Genomic DNA, 12,476 nt, shown 5'->3' on the forward strand with positions numbered 1-12,476 from the left:
AACATTATTGGTGCAATAACTAGGTAAAACATCAATTTAAACATACATGTGTAGTTTAGACAGGATATAAATCCAGGTCAGAATTACAAATTTCTTGAATGTACCAGCATTTAATTATACAGTAAATAATAAATTTATTTACAGTTACAATAGATTATACATATTAAATAAAACTTGATTTGGTAAGTATGAAGTAAATAACAATATAATAGTTTTATTAAATGTTTATTTAGCAATTATGTTTTCATGTATGTATAAGAAACGTAGCATATTCACATATTCACTTTGTATGTGTGTGTTCATATGTGTATGGTCAGAGGTACGAATATATAATACTGACGGGTTATATTACTGCTTAAAAATACGGCTTAAAAATAATTATGTTACTGTCTCGGTCTTCTGCCTCGTCTACCCCAATGGTAGTTAGCTGACGACATCTTTCTTCTTGTCGTCGTATCCCCGCGGCTCTGCCTCTTGGTCTTCGAACTGTAAATATGCTCATGTACCATAGCGTTTGGTCCAAAGCGTTTGGTCTGCACTATGCGATCGTGTTCTTCTCTATTATTGACAATGCGATCAAGTGCGATTTTTTGCGCATTTTTATTACAGACGTTCTTCATTACATTAACATAACAAAGTCTATACTTTCAAGGTACATGATGATCGTTTTAAAATGGTGTCTACCTGTGAGATCTTTAAGGATTATGCGCAGTGTTCAAGCTCCCGCACGGAGCACATTAAGCTAAATTAGTCTTCGTTATTTTATTTTTATCTTGCAAATTGTCTTTATTTGTTCTCTCTCTCGCGAGCTTACCGATTATTAATATCGAGTCGCCGCAAGCGCTTGGACACTTCGATAAGATTAAAGCGATCACAGACAGAGGCATTCCGGTAAACGAAACGCCGCGAACACCCCAATAGATACAGAGGCTAATACTTCTTTTCTTTTTTTTTAAGGATTTCTAATGATATCCCCTGGTGGAAATCTTCTCATGGGTAGGCAAAAAAGTCCCAATTCTCCCCATGAGTATCTTCCCTTTTTTGCCTACTTATGAGAAGATTTCCACCAGGGTAATGAAAGATCAATGTGTAATATTGTTTATCGCTGTAGTTTATTTTAATGTGTCTGTTTTGTAATTAATATCTTTATAATGCGTAATTACAAAATAAATTGATAGTGAAGTTACTAATTAAAATATAAAGAATTATAATTTTGCCTACCCTTTTTGCCTACCCATGAGAAGATTTCCACCAGGGTCCGTACCGCACGTAGGGCGTTCCCGTCGTTGCAAAACCGTTTCACGACTCGGAGGCTGCAAATGTAGCGAGTCGAGTTTGTAACGCAAGCTCCGTGTCCCAATTCGTTCTAGATGCGCTCCTCTCTACCTTATGTAATACATTACTCGCGTAAAGTATCGCGCAATTGTAATTGTACGTTATAATATGTAGTACAAATAGAGAATATACCGCGCGCGCGTGATGTAAAATTGTAAGAGTAGACCTAAAAGGTAGTAAAATCGTAAAACGTAAATATCGTAGAAAAGTTTCGCGAAAAAGCAAAGGCTCGTTCCAAAACAATAGCGGAAGGCTTATGAAATAGAATAAGAAAGCATTTATACTTCTAGTAGACCGTCGTGTTATAGTTCTGAAGGCACTGTTCAAAAGTTTATTACATTTCTTGGAATAACGGGTCTTCGCAAAACACCTCTTCGAATGGTGCGACAAGGAGAGTCGTTATAAACATCGACATGACCATTGCACACGCCTCCTTCGGTCTATATCACAAAATTCAAAATAGAGTAGTCTCAACTTGACAGCCTGTGCCACAATGTCAATGCCATATTTGTCGGATCTGTGATCGCTTAGGAATTATCGTGAGCTAGCAAAAATCGATGGTCAGAATTCAGGCTTATGATACGCAATGGCCGGTGCATTTCCATTAATTATGTCATATCAATATCGTATCATTATATTACACAAACGCTTATTAATTTAGAGGCACATTGCTAAGGGTCTCGGTTTTTTTTCTTTTCAAGTTGCTCCCTACATTAATGAACTTATGACAATTAGCTAATTACGATTATTCAATACGTCAGCGATTTGGCATATATGTATATATATATATATATATATATAGAAGAGAGAAGTGTGTGTGACGAACGAACGGTGGATATCTTTCTTGAAAAGAACATTAATGTGTGTCAAGGTAGTTTAAAGACAATATTTGAGCTCGGAATTTCTTAAAATTAAGCGTAAAAAAATGCCATGTGCATAAAAATAATAAGACAACTCTCTACAGATGCTATAACGATCCCGCTATCGGATTTCCTTACCTAAGCAGGAAAACTTTGGCTACTGCTACACGCTATTTGTACTTCGGCGAAAAAGAGCCGAATTTACGATTCTTGCTAAGAACACCGATTGCGCATTTAGAAGAAAAAAGAACGGTACGCAGCACACACAGTACCTAAACCAGCAACAGATCATTTATATGTTCAGGAAGACCTTAACAGTACTATATATGCTCACGCTTTAATAAATTTGAATTCTACGCACAACGATTGTAATGTCAGAGAAGCATTTACTGTACTCAGAGAGTGTACTTTTTGCCGGAATGTTTAAACGTGATATTTCTTTTCTTTTCTTTTCTTTTTATATTCACACACAGCACTGGACTATTTGCGTTATTCGCGCTCATAAATTATTTAAAAGCTCTTAGTCTTTTGAACATTAAAGTCCAGAATGCTGCTCTGAGATATGAATGCTCTACAGAATGTACATAGTAGACAGCAAAAGCGTCTATACCACAGGATGTTCACATTTGCTCTGATGCAAAATATCGTTTTCTTTTTTTTTCTCGAGCTACAAAAATCAGGCTGATGCAATGGCAGATACTATGTAGATATATAAAAGTTAGCTTTACAACATGTAATTAACTTTACAACATGTAAAACCTGATAAAGTTCTTAAAAAATCTAAAGAACATTCCCTGAATAAGATCAATCACACGACAATTCAGTCCTCTCTAAGTATCGTACTTTGATCGTAGAACGCATCAAATAATTTCTTTTAAGGGAATCAAAATTTTCTAAAGTAATATGTATATAATCAATGATATATTCTCATGAATGTGTGGGTCCGTCATGGTACCAGCCTGGATCCGGCCAATCAAATCATGTGATTCCGTAGAGTCTAGACACAGACATTTCTCTTCCGCATTCGTACAGATGAGCCACTTAAGATAGATCACAAAAAGTACGGAGTGGGCATTAGAGGTGGGATTACTCTCTCGGAATCAGGCACTGCCTGGAACAGCACTGGTGATCTCTGATCCACTGTCGTGAACTGCATGATACTAGCTATGTTACCACATCAATAACAATAATTTGGGACCGACCACACTGTGACGAGTTTGTCATTAAACATGTACCTATAACCTGCATGATAAAAATATGCGTCATCAATACATACTTCCGAGATATTTAAAAAAATCTGCGACAGAAATATTTGAGCAAAGACATACCTACCTGAACTAATTGGTGCGCCCTACAGATGAGTTTAAGATCATTCACTTCCATGAACATGTAAGTCACTTTGCTGCCAAACAGCCAGCCTGCACCACGCGGACTTACTGTCCATGTTTCTACATCTTCTGGATCGGACCAGACCAAATCACAGAAAGCACCTGTAATATGGCAATTAAGCAACGATATTTTATTATTATTGTACAATAACAGTAAATATCCAGTCATGTAACTTTTAATTATTATGTAACTTTTGCAATGACATATCACTTTATACAATTAATACCTTTGTGTGGAATCTCTTGATTTCTTTCAATCGTTCTAATTTGATCTAGTGTTCTAATAGCTGGAGACAATCCACCGTGTACACAAAGAACCTGTTCATCAATTAACTAAAACAGAATTTTATTCGAGCGTAATCAAAAGTGGAGTTATACCCTACAACAGTACTTCCACGCATTAGCATTGCCGTACTTGTTTTGGCATTCATCTAGAACAGAAAATGAAGAAACCAATGAAATCAAAGCTTTATTATACACAAATAAAAAAAGCCCAGAAAAGAAAGTATCGTTGCGCACTTACCGTAAAATCCAAATAAACGTGCGTGATTTGTCTAGTTTCGTGATTACCGCGTAGTAACGTTATCCTGTCGGATCCTGTCGGACCATTTAGCTTTAAGTGTGAGCAGACGAGTAAACGTTTCTAAGCTAGCCCCGATCGACAAAATCTCCCAGGAATATGTAATTTGTATCTGGCACGGGGCCACCGTTACGAAACAGTTCCTCTAAATCATAGAACTGTAACAGCACAAAAACATGAACAATCTGATGTATATTAATATCACGATTGTGTACAAATAACTATACAGCTACAGAATATTAAAATCGAAAAGTTGTGAGGCAATAGATAATGGAAGACTAATATTGTTCCGACGCTAATTCGGAAGATTAAAATCCGCTAAAACTTTACGTCGATCCCGTAGCGGTGAGCAAGGATGCTCCGACTTTGAGGTTAGTACAACATTCATCGCACGATACTGTTATAATTGCAAATCGGAAACGTACCTCGAGTCCAGCTCTTCTGCGATCAACGAAGTCGGGATCGAACGTGTCAGTCGTCACTTTCTGCCAAGCGTAGAGAACCTTCTTTTCCGGCAGCGGTGGTAACACGATGTAGGGATACGAAATCTCCAGATAAGCACGAAGCAATTCAAATTCAGTATATCGCCGGCACGATTACGGTGTTACTACCGTTTCGCGTACGCGCGTATGCGCGCGTTGTCGCACCTTACCTCGCGACAGCGTGCGGCTCGTGCAAACGTTAACGTGCGGCCGCAATCGCGCCTCGTGTGAACAGGCTCCTTGATCTCAGTATCAGCTCCCTGCTCCCTGCCGTCAACTCCTTGATTGATTGATCTCAGTATCAGTTCCCTGCCGTCAATATATAATAATATAGTATAGGTTAACCTGTATGTAAACACTCGCGTAAACGTAGTAAACAGTAAAATAAGTAACAGTAATATATAGAATAGGAGATAATTACATAATAAAACAATTACCTTGAATTAATCGTCGCGTCGCGTAAAGAGTCACGGTCGGTCTCGCTCCGCGCGTACTACCGTGTCTCTCGACGAGATAGGTTAACTGATGAACTGACTGACAGCGCGCTAAACGCACTGTCTGCACTGTACTGCACTGCGCTGCGATATAATTGATGAACTGACTGACAGCGCGCTAAACGCACTGTCTGCACTGCACTGCACTGCGCTGCGATACTAACGCCGTTAGCCGCCAGTGTCGAAAAAGTGAAAGTGACATTTTTCTGTTATATATATGTTATATTGAGATGAGAGCGGTCGACGTAGAAGAAAGTAAAATAATCTTAAAATAAAATTTTCAACATTTGGACTTTGCGTCGCAATATCTCCGCTCGTAGGGCACGTAGCGGAATATTATAACAGAAACCCCCCCCTAATTCGACCCCAAGCTATCGATCAAGCCTACTTAGAACTTGATCCGTTTACTCGTTATCGAGATCTCAACATCTCGTATACTCGCAACCCGTCGCGTCGCGTAAAAGAGTCACGGTCGGTCTCGCTCCGCGTATACTTGGCGCGAGACACTGCCGTGTCTCTTGATATTTTCCTGTAATCCGAGCGTATAGTACGAAAATATTACAGTATATTACAATACTTTAGTCTGTAATTTTGTGTAATACTTTTATGTAGTTCCTGTAATATAATTTTCTGTAATCCGCTGTAGTTTCTTTCCGTAAGGGTCCAGAGGTCCCGAGGTCCCGAGTTCGAATCCCACCAAGGTAAGTGTGTTTTTCAAATACAAGAACATATTTATAATCATAGACTGCATCTTAAGAAACAAATTTAGTTATAAAAAAGTAATAAAACTAAGAAAAAAATAATTTTTTTTATGCCGGGTGAATATCGCAAATCAGTGTCCTCTAGTATTAAGAGGACTGCAATCTTGTAGTCCTGTAATCCTGTAATATTTTCCTGTAATCCGAGCGTATAGTACGAAAATATTACAGTATATTACAATACTTCAGTCTGTAATTTTGTGTAATACTTTTATGTAGTTCCTGTAATATAATTTTCTGTAATCCGCTGTAGTTTCTTTCCGTAAGGGACTTTACATTTATCTAGTACCGCAACGACTTTATAATTAAGGATATTTATTGTTCCTCGAGTTCGTTTAGAATGTGATGGTCCAGTTTCTGGTTGATATTCGACATTGTATGGAATGATAAATTCTTCTGACAGATTCGAATAAGTAACACTCAATTGACTCAAAGATTTCGTCCCTTGACTTTCACCACTTGACGCCAATTCTATGAAGTCACCTTAAAAATAAAATACAATATTTTCTACCAAAAATTATAGGATTTTTGTAAAACGTTCTGCTGTTTATTATTTCATTAATTTTGCAAGAGAAATAGTAACGATTGAAAACGATTAAAAATATATTGGATAATTTTACTTAGAACTTGTTTCTCCTGTTCACTTTTTCTCAATCGTTGTAAAAGTAATTCTTTTTGTTGTAATTTTTCTCTTTCACAAGCATCATATTCTGACTCAATATCCGCGATGTAACCAACCCTACCATCTTTTCTCTGATTCAACAAAAAATCCTTTTGTATGTCATTAATAACTTCGAGGATATTTGCACTAGCTATATCAAATAAATTTTGTAGTGATGACACAAATTTTTTCTCGTTTTGTACACCCAATCAGCAGACAATATTTTTTAAATGTTTTTTAAATATTTTTTTTTCAGTATTTATACAATGTTACAGTTTATTGTACAAATAATATTTATTTAATGTTTATTAAACGTTTATTTTACATTAATTATTAATTTAAAATAATGATTTAGAAAAAATATTTATTTAACGTTTATTTAATATTTAGGTCACATTAATTATTCGTTTGCAATAATATTTTTTAAAAACATTTATTTCACATTTATTCAACATTTATTTAATATTTATTTTACATTAATTATTCATTTAAAATAATGATTTCGAAAAAATATTTATTTAACGTTTATTGATTAATATTTATGTCACATTAATTATTCGTTTGCAATAATAATTTTTAAAAACATTTATTTCACATTTATTCAACATTAATTTAATATTTATTTTACATTATTTATTCATTTAAAATAATGATTTAGAAAAAATATTTATTTAACGTTTATTGATTAATATTTATGTCACATTAATTATTCGTTTGCAATAATAATTTTTAAAAACATTTATTTCACATTTATTTAACATTAATTTAATATTTATTTTACATTATTCATTCATTTAAAATAATGATTTCGAAAAAATATTTATTTAACGTTTATTGATTAATATTTATGTCACATTAATTATTCGTTTGCAATAATCATTTTAAAAAACATTTATTTCACATTTATTCAACATTATTTTAATATTTATTTTACATTATTTAATTATTTAAAATAATGATTTAGAAAAAATATTTATTTAACGTTTATTTAATATTTATGTCACATTAATTATTCGTTTGCAATAATAATTTTTAAAAACATTAATTTCACATTTATTCAACATTAATTTAATATTTATTTTGCATTAATTATTCATTTAAAACCCTAATAACAGAGAGGCTGAATATAAATATAAAAATTATTTTAAACTACTGCAAAAAGTTATTAATAGAGCCAAGTTCTTATACGATAAGAATGATGTTGAAAAAAGATGTAATAATAGCAAGTCTCTTTGGAATTTTGTTCAAGAGAAATTAAACAAGGGGAAATCTAAATCGAGTAATATATGTAGTCAAATTAAAACCGAGGGGAAAGTTATTGATGATCCTCTAGAACTTGCAAATACTTTCAATGATTTTTTCTGTACTATAGGCATTAATCTGGCTAAAAAAATACACATTCCTAACCGTCCCGACCTAAAAAAGGTTCTAATAAATAACAAATCGATCTTTCTTTATCCTATTACAGCTGGTGAAATGACTAATGTCATAAACGGTCTAAAAAATAAAGCTGGTGGGGCTGATGGGGTTAGTGCTAAGGTTATTAAGTCGATTGTATGCGAAATTGCGGATCCACTAGAGTATATTTTAAATGTATGTATGAAAAATGGTGAATGGCCAGATAACTTAAAGTATGCCGTTGTTGTACCTATTTACAAAGCTGGGGAAAGGTGCAATGTGACTAATTACCGACCGATCTCGCTGATGCCTAACTTTGCAAAAATTTTCGAGAAAATACTCCATAAAAGAATGTACAAGTTTTTCACTGACTCAAATATTCTCTCTGAGAAACAATTTGGGTTCAGGAAAGGTAAAGGTACTAAGGATGCTCTGGCATTAATCTCAAATTATATATACAAAAAATTGAATGATGGTACATGCACAATTGCAACTTTCCTTGACTTAGCAAAGGCTTTTGATACCGTGAATCACCAAATACTACTAGACAAACTGTACGACTACGGAATAAGGGGAAATTGTTACTCATTGTTGAAAAATTATTTAAATAATAGAAAACAAGCTGTAAAAATAAATGGAGTTTGCAGTGAAGATAGGTTAATAACCATTGGAGTTCTGCAAGGAACAATACTGGGGCCATTTCTCTTTATTATTTACATAAACGATTTGCTATCTTTATTACCAGGTAAATCAATTACTTCGTACGCGGACGATACGGTCGTTGTAACAACGGGTGAGTCCTGGGAAGTGGCTAGGGGACGGATGTGTGAATATCTGGATATTGTCTTCCAATGGCTTTGCGTGAATCAGCTCTCTCTGAACATCAGCAAGACAGTGTTTATCACTTTTGGAATATATGCAGATAGTGTACCGAATGAGATCTCCGTTAAAATTAATAACCAAAGAGTTAAAAGAGTTGTTTCTGCCAGATATCTTGGAGTCATAATAGATCAGGCTATGAAGTGGGAATTGCACTTAAATTATATCACAAAGAAGACCAGATATTTACTGTTTGTCTTTGCAAAGTTATCCAGGCTGCTGTCCCGGGAGTCGCTGTTAATTGTTTATCATGCACTCTTTAATAGTATTGCAACGTATGGCATAATAGCGTGGGGAGGGGCGTATAATAACGTAATTAATAAATTAATGTCCCTGCAGAACCGAATTATAAAAATTGTAATGAAATCCAATACGAATAAAATGCCGCGAAACGTTAAATGTTTATTTGCTGTCGAGGCCCTATGCCATTATTATAGTTATCATCAGCAAAACTTCGAATCCTCCGCGAGCAAAACTAGGAAAAAAAAATTGATGCTGCCTATGATCTATAAAACTACAAACTTTAAAAGCAGTTTCATAACTTCGCTGAAATTATTTAACTTATTGCCGATTGAACTAAAAATCCTTAAGACCACGAAAGGCAATGTGAAACATAAATTATCCAACTGGATCAATGGTGACATCAATGCAGTCGCAAAAACGCGAGCGAAGAGCACACAATAGTGTGAAATTAATGTTATATTTCATTTTCTTCAATTTTGTTTTTTTTTGTTATTTTGTTTTCTTTTCCTTCGTTATGTTTCTTTTAATTTTAATTATTGGTTTATTGGTTTATTAGTTTATAAGCACCAGTCCTATGTACAGGCAATTTATTTGCCTCTTTAGGTGTTATTGTAAATAATATTTGCTGGTCAATAAATAATAATAATAATAATAATAATGGCTTAAAAATAAAAATACCATTATTATATATGTTATAACATGCGCTAATAAATTCTAACACGGTTATTATTTGTACGATTAATTGTGTGATTATTTGTGAGAAATTTTATATGCAAATTTCTTGCGAATGCTTGAGCGAGTTAGACGGAGTCTACAAATTAAATGTGCAAGTCTCAGAGTCGCAGGAACGGTCGTAAAACAGAAATTGACCAATCACGGTCGAACGCTTTTAACTGTTATATTAATTGGTCAATTTCTTTCTTACGACCGTTTCTGCGACTCTGAGACTTGCATCAAACCGCTCAGTAGCAATCGAATGTGATTGGTTCTTACTTTTAGAACCAACAAATCAACGTAGTGTGTGTTGATAAGACGACAACTCAGCAGTCGTTCTGCTGAATTATTGTAGACCCCGCATTTAATTACGGCTCCTATTATACTGCACACAGGACTACACGATAACACAATAAAGTGACAAAGCGGTGACCAATCACCGTTTTCATTTTTCCGAATCGAAGTATTAGGCTGCTTTCGAAAACGTCACCCGAGTATACTCTCTTCTCTTTCTAACTCACTGAGTTAGAAGGAAAAGGAAGTATACCCGTCTGTACCCGGGTAATATTTTCGAACGCAGCCTTAATAGCGTACGTCGGTTCGGCGCGCTTGATTGGTCGCTTGAGTTGCGACAACGTGTGACGTGCTTATGTTCTGTGGACGTGACGTGTTTGCGCGTGTCGGGCAGTCGGTGGCAGTCGGTGACTTATGGCGGAGCGTGCGGTTGTGTAGCAACCATAGCAACTTCGTTCTTCGTTCCCATTATTTGTGTGCCAGTAGGTTTGTGATATAATAAAGTTCTAAAGTTTAATTCTAACATCATTATTGCCCTCCCGCAAAGACTTCCTGCATAACTATTAAATTTCTTACAGCAACGTATGTACCGTTGAATGCACATGGTGAGCCGCGGAATACCGCGGAATTAAACGACGACTCGATCGCCGACCCACGTTATTTGACAATCAATTTAATGTGTGATATTACTTTTCTGATTCAATTTAAGAGCTGTGTTGAGACTGATAGTAACCGCGTACAGTTAGAAGAATTAGAAAATATATTTAAAAATCACACATGAAACATTATTTCAGCATAAAGGTCTTGCTATGACCGTCTATGGACCTTGCTCGATTTTCAATTGCGTTATACAAACAGCGGTCTTGTCACTTAAGACCGCCTTAAGGGGATCCTGGACAGGGGACAATTACCGACAAAAACAGTCAAAGCTCCTATTTTGAAACGGCTTTATAGATCGCAAAATCCTTTTACAGGAGTAAAGTATAGGTACTAATGAAGAGTGGGATTGTAAAATAATTAGTAATAATTTAAAAAAATTTTTAAATGCTGTCACCTCATAACCTTATTTTCTAATATAAACAGTTGTATAAGTAATATGTACGAAATGAAATGTTCCCACTCTTCAGAAGACGTGCACAAACAATTACGTACCTTTGAAATTGAGATTGAAAGCCTGGAATAAAAGTGAGAGCTTTGAAGAGATCGTGTATATTTTCCACAAAAATATTCACGCAGGCTAGTAAGCAGAGATGGCGCAGCAATCGAACAAAGACAGATGTCATTTCGTTAGACAAAGACAGATATAGGAAAAACAAAATTAGAAATGTTGACATTATCGACATCGAGGAAGTTCGGCCGTCACTCCAGCATCCCCTTAAAATACAAGTAAATTTTTTTTCTTTCTTATATGTATTTTATTTTGTACTGCAAATGTTTATTTTGTTATACATTATATATACAATGTGTACAATATGTACAAAAAATAATATTTAGTAATAAAAAATCAAATATAACACAAATTTTTAAAATTATTAAAAAACCTTTCAATGTAAACGTTTCCCAAATATTAAAAAAACATTTTTTTAAATGTTAAAACAAACGTTTATTAAACGTTAAAATAAAATTTTTTTAAACGTTAAAATAATATTTTTCTAAACGTTAAAATAATATTTTTTAAACGTTAAAATAATATTATTTTAAACGTTAAAATAAATGTTTTTTTAATGAAAAAAGGGAACTTATCCCATTATTTTTAACGTTTTTTAAATGTTTGAAAAATGTTTTTTAAATGTTTTTTAAAAATATTTTTTAAATATTATTTTGCTGATTGGGCACTAGTTGGTCTTCCTTTGTTTTTTTGTAGAGATCGCCATTCTTCGTATAACTTTGTTAATTTTCTTACACAATAATCTGACCTATGAGTTGGTAAACCCGCCTTTCCCCAAAAAACTGTAACTTCATCTATTGTCAATTGTGCACTTTCTTGCAATTTTGATTTTAATATGCGAAGATAAAAAAACAAAACTTTCAAAACTTGCAATTTTGATGGCAATTTATTCCCAAGTATTTGCGCATCCACATCTCCAATTAAATAAATATTTTTCCGTAATATATCTGTTTAAAATATGGCATGCATTCGAATTATTTGAATGAAGGGTAAGAATGGTCAGAGCTCCATAGGGTAAAATCAATGATTACGAACTCTGCCTTATCGACCTCCCGTAAACACACTATAGTCATAATCGCGATGCCGATGTCAGCGCGGCAGTTCTAATACCGCGCCTGCGCGTTACTGCGTGGCGCTTTCGTAGTCTACGCCCTTCCGGCGACGAGCACGTCGTCATTCCACGTCGAAAGCTTAACGAGTGAGCATGTCCTAAGGCGTAGAT

The 12,476-nt window shown here is 34.6% G+C and overlaps 1 long non-coding RNA gene across 3 annotated transcripts; it reads right to left on the reverse strand.

Annotated features, from left to right (window-relative positions):
* Nucleotides 1–209: 209 nt before the first annotated feature.
* LOC139787132 (uncharacterized) lies at nt 210–5,400 on the reverse strand. Of its 3 annotated transcripts, XR_011722531.1 has the most exons (7): nt 5,083–5,397; nt 4,816–4,954; nt 4,589–4,711; nt 4,107–4,321; nt 3,811–4,014; nt 3,528–3,685; nt 210–3,437 (listed from the first exon to the last, which is right to left on the reverse strand). It is a non-coding gene; the product is annotated as an uncharacterized lncRNA (long non-coding RNA). The 3 variants fall into 3 exon arrangements; XR_011722532.1 differs by having other exon boundaries at nt 3,524–3,685; nt 4,589–4,954; nt 5,083–5,400; XR_011722530.1 differs by having other exon boundaries at nt 4,589–4,954; nt 5,083–5,398.
* Nucleotides 5,401–12,476: the final 7,076 nt, after the last annotated feature.

The sequence above is a fragment of the Temnothorax nylanderi genome, unplaced genomic scaffold (genome assembly GCF_030848795.1).
Source record: "Temnothorax nylanderi isolate EJ_2023f unplaced genomic scaffold, tnyl_v1.0 TNYL_tig1290_pilon, whole genome shotgun sequence".
In the NCBI taxonomy this organism is placed as follows: Eukaryota; Metazoa; Arthropoda; class Insecta; order Hymenoptera; family Formicidae; genus Temnothorax; species Temnothorax nylanderi.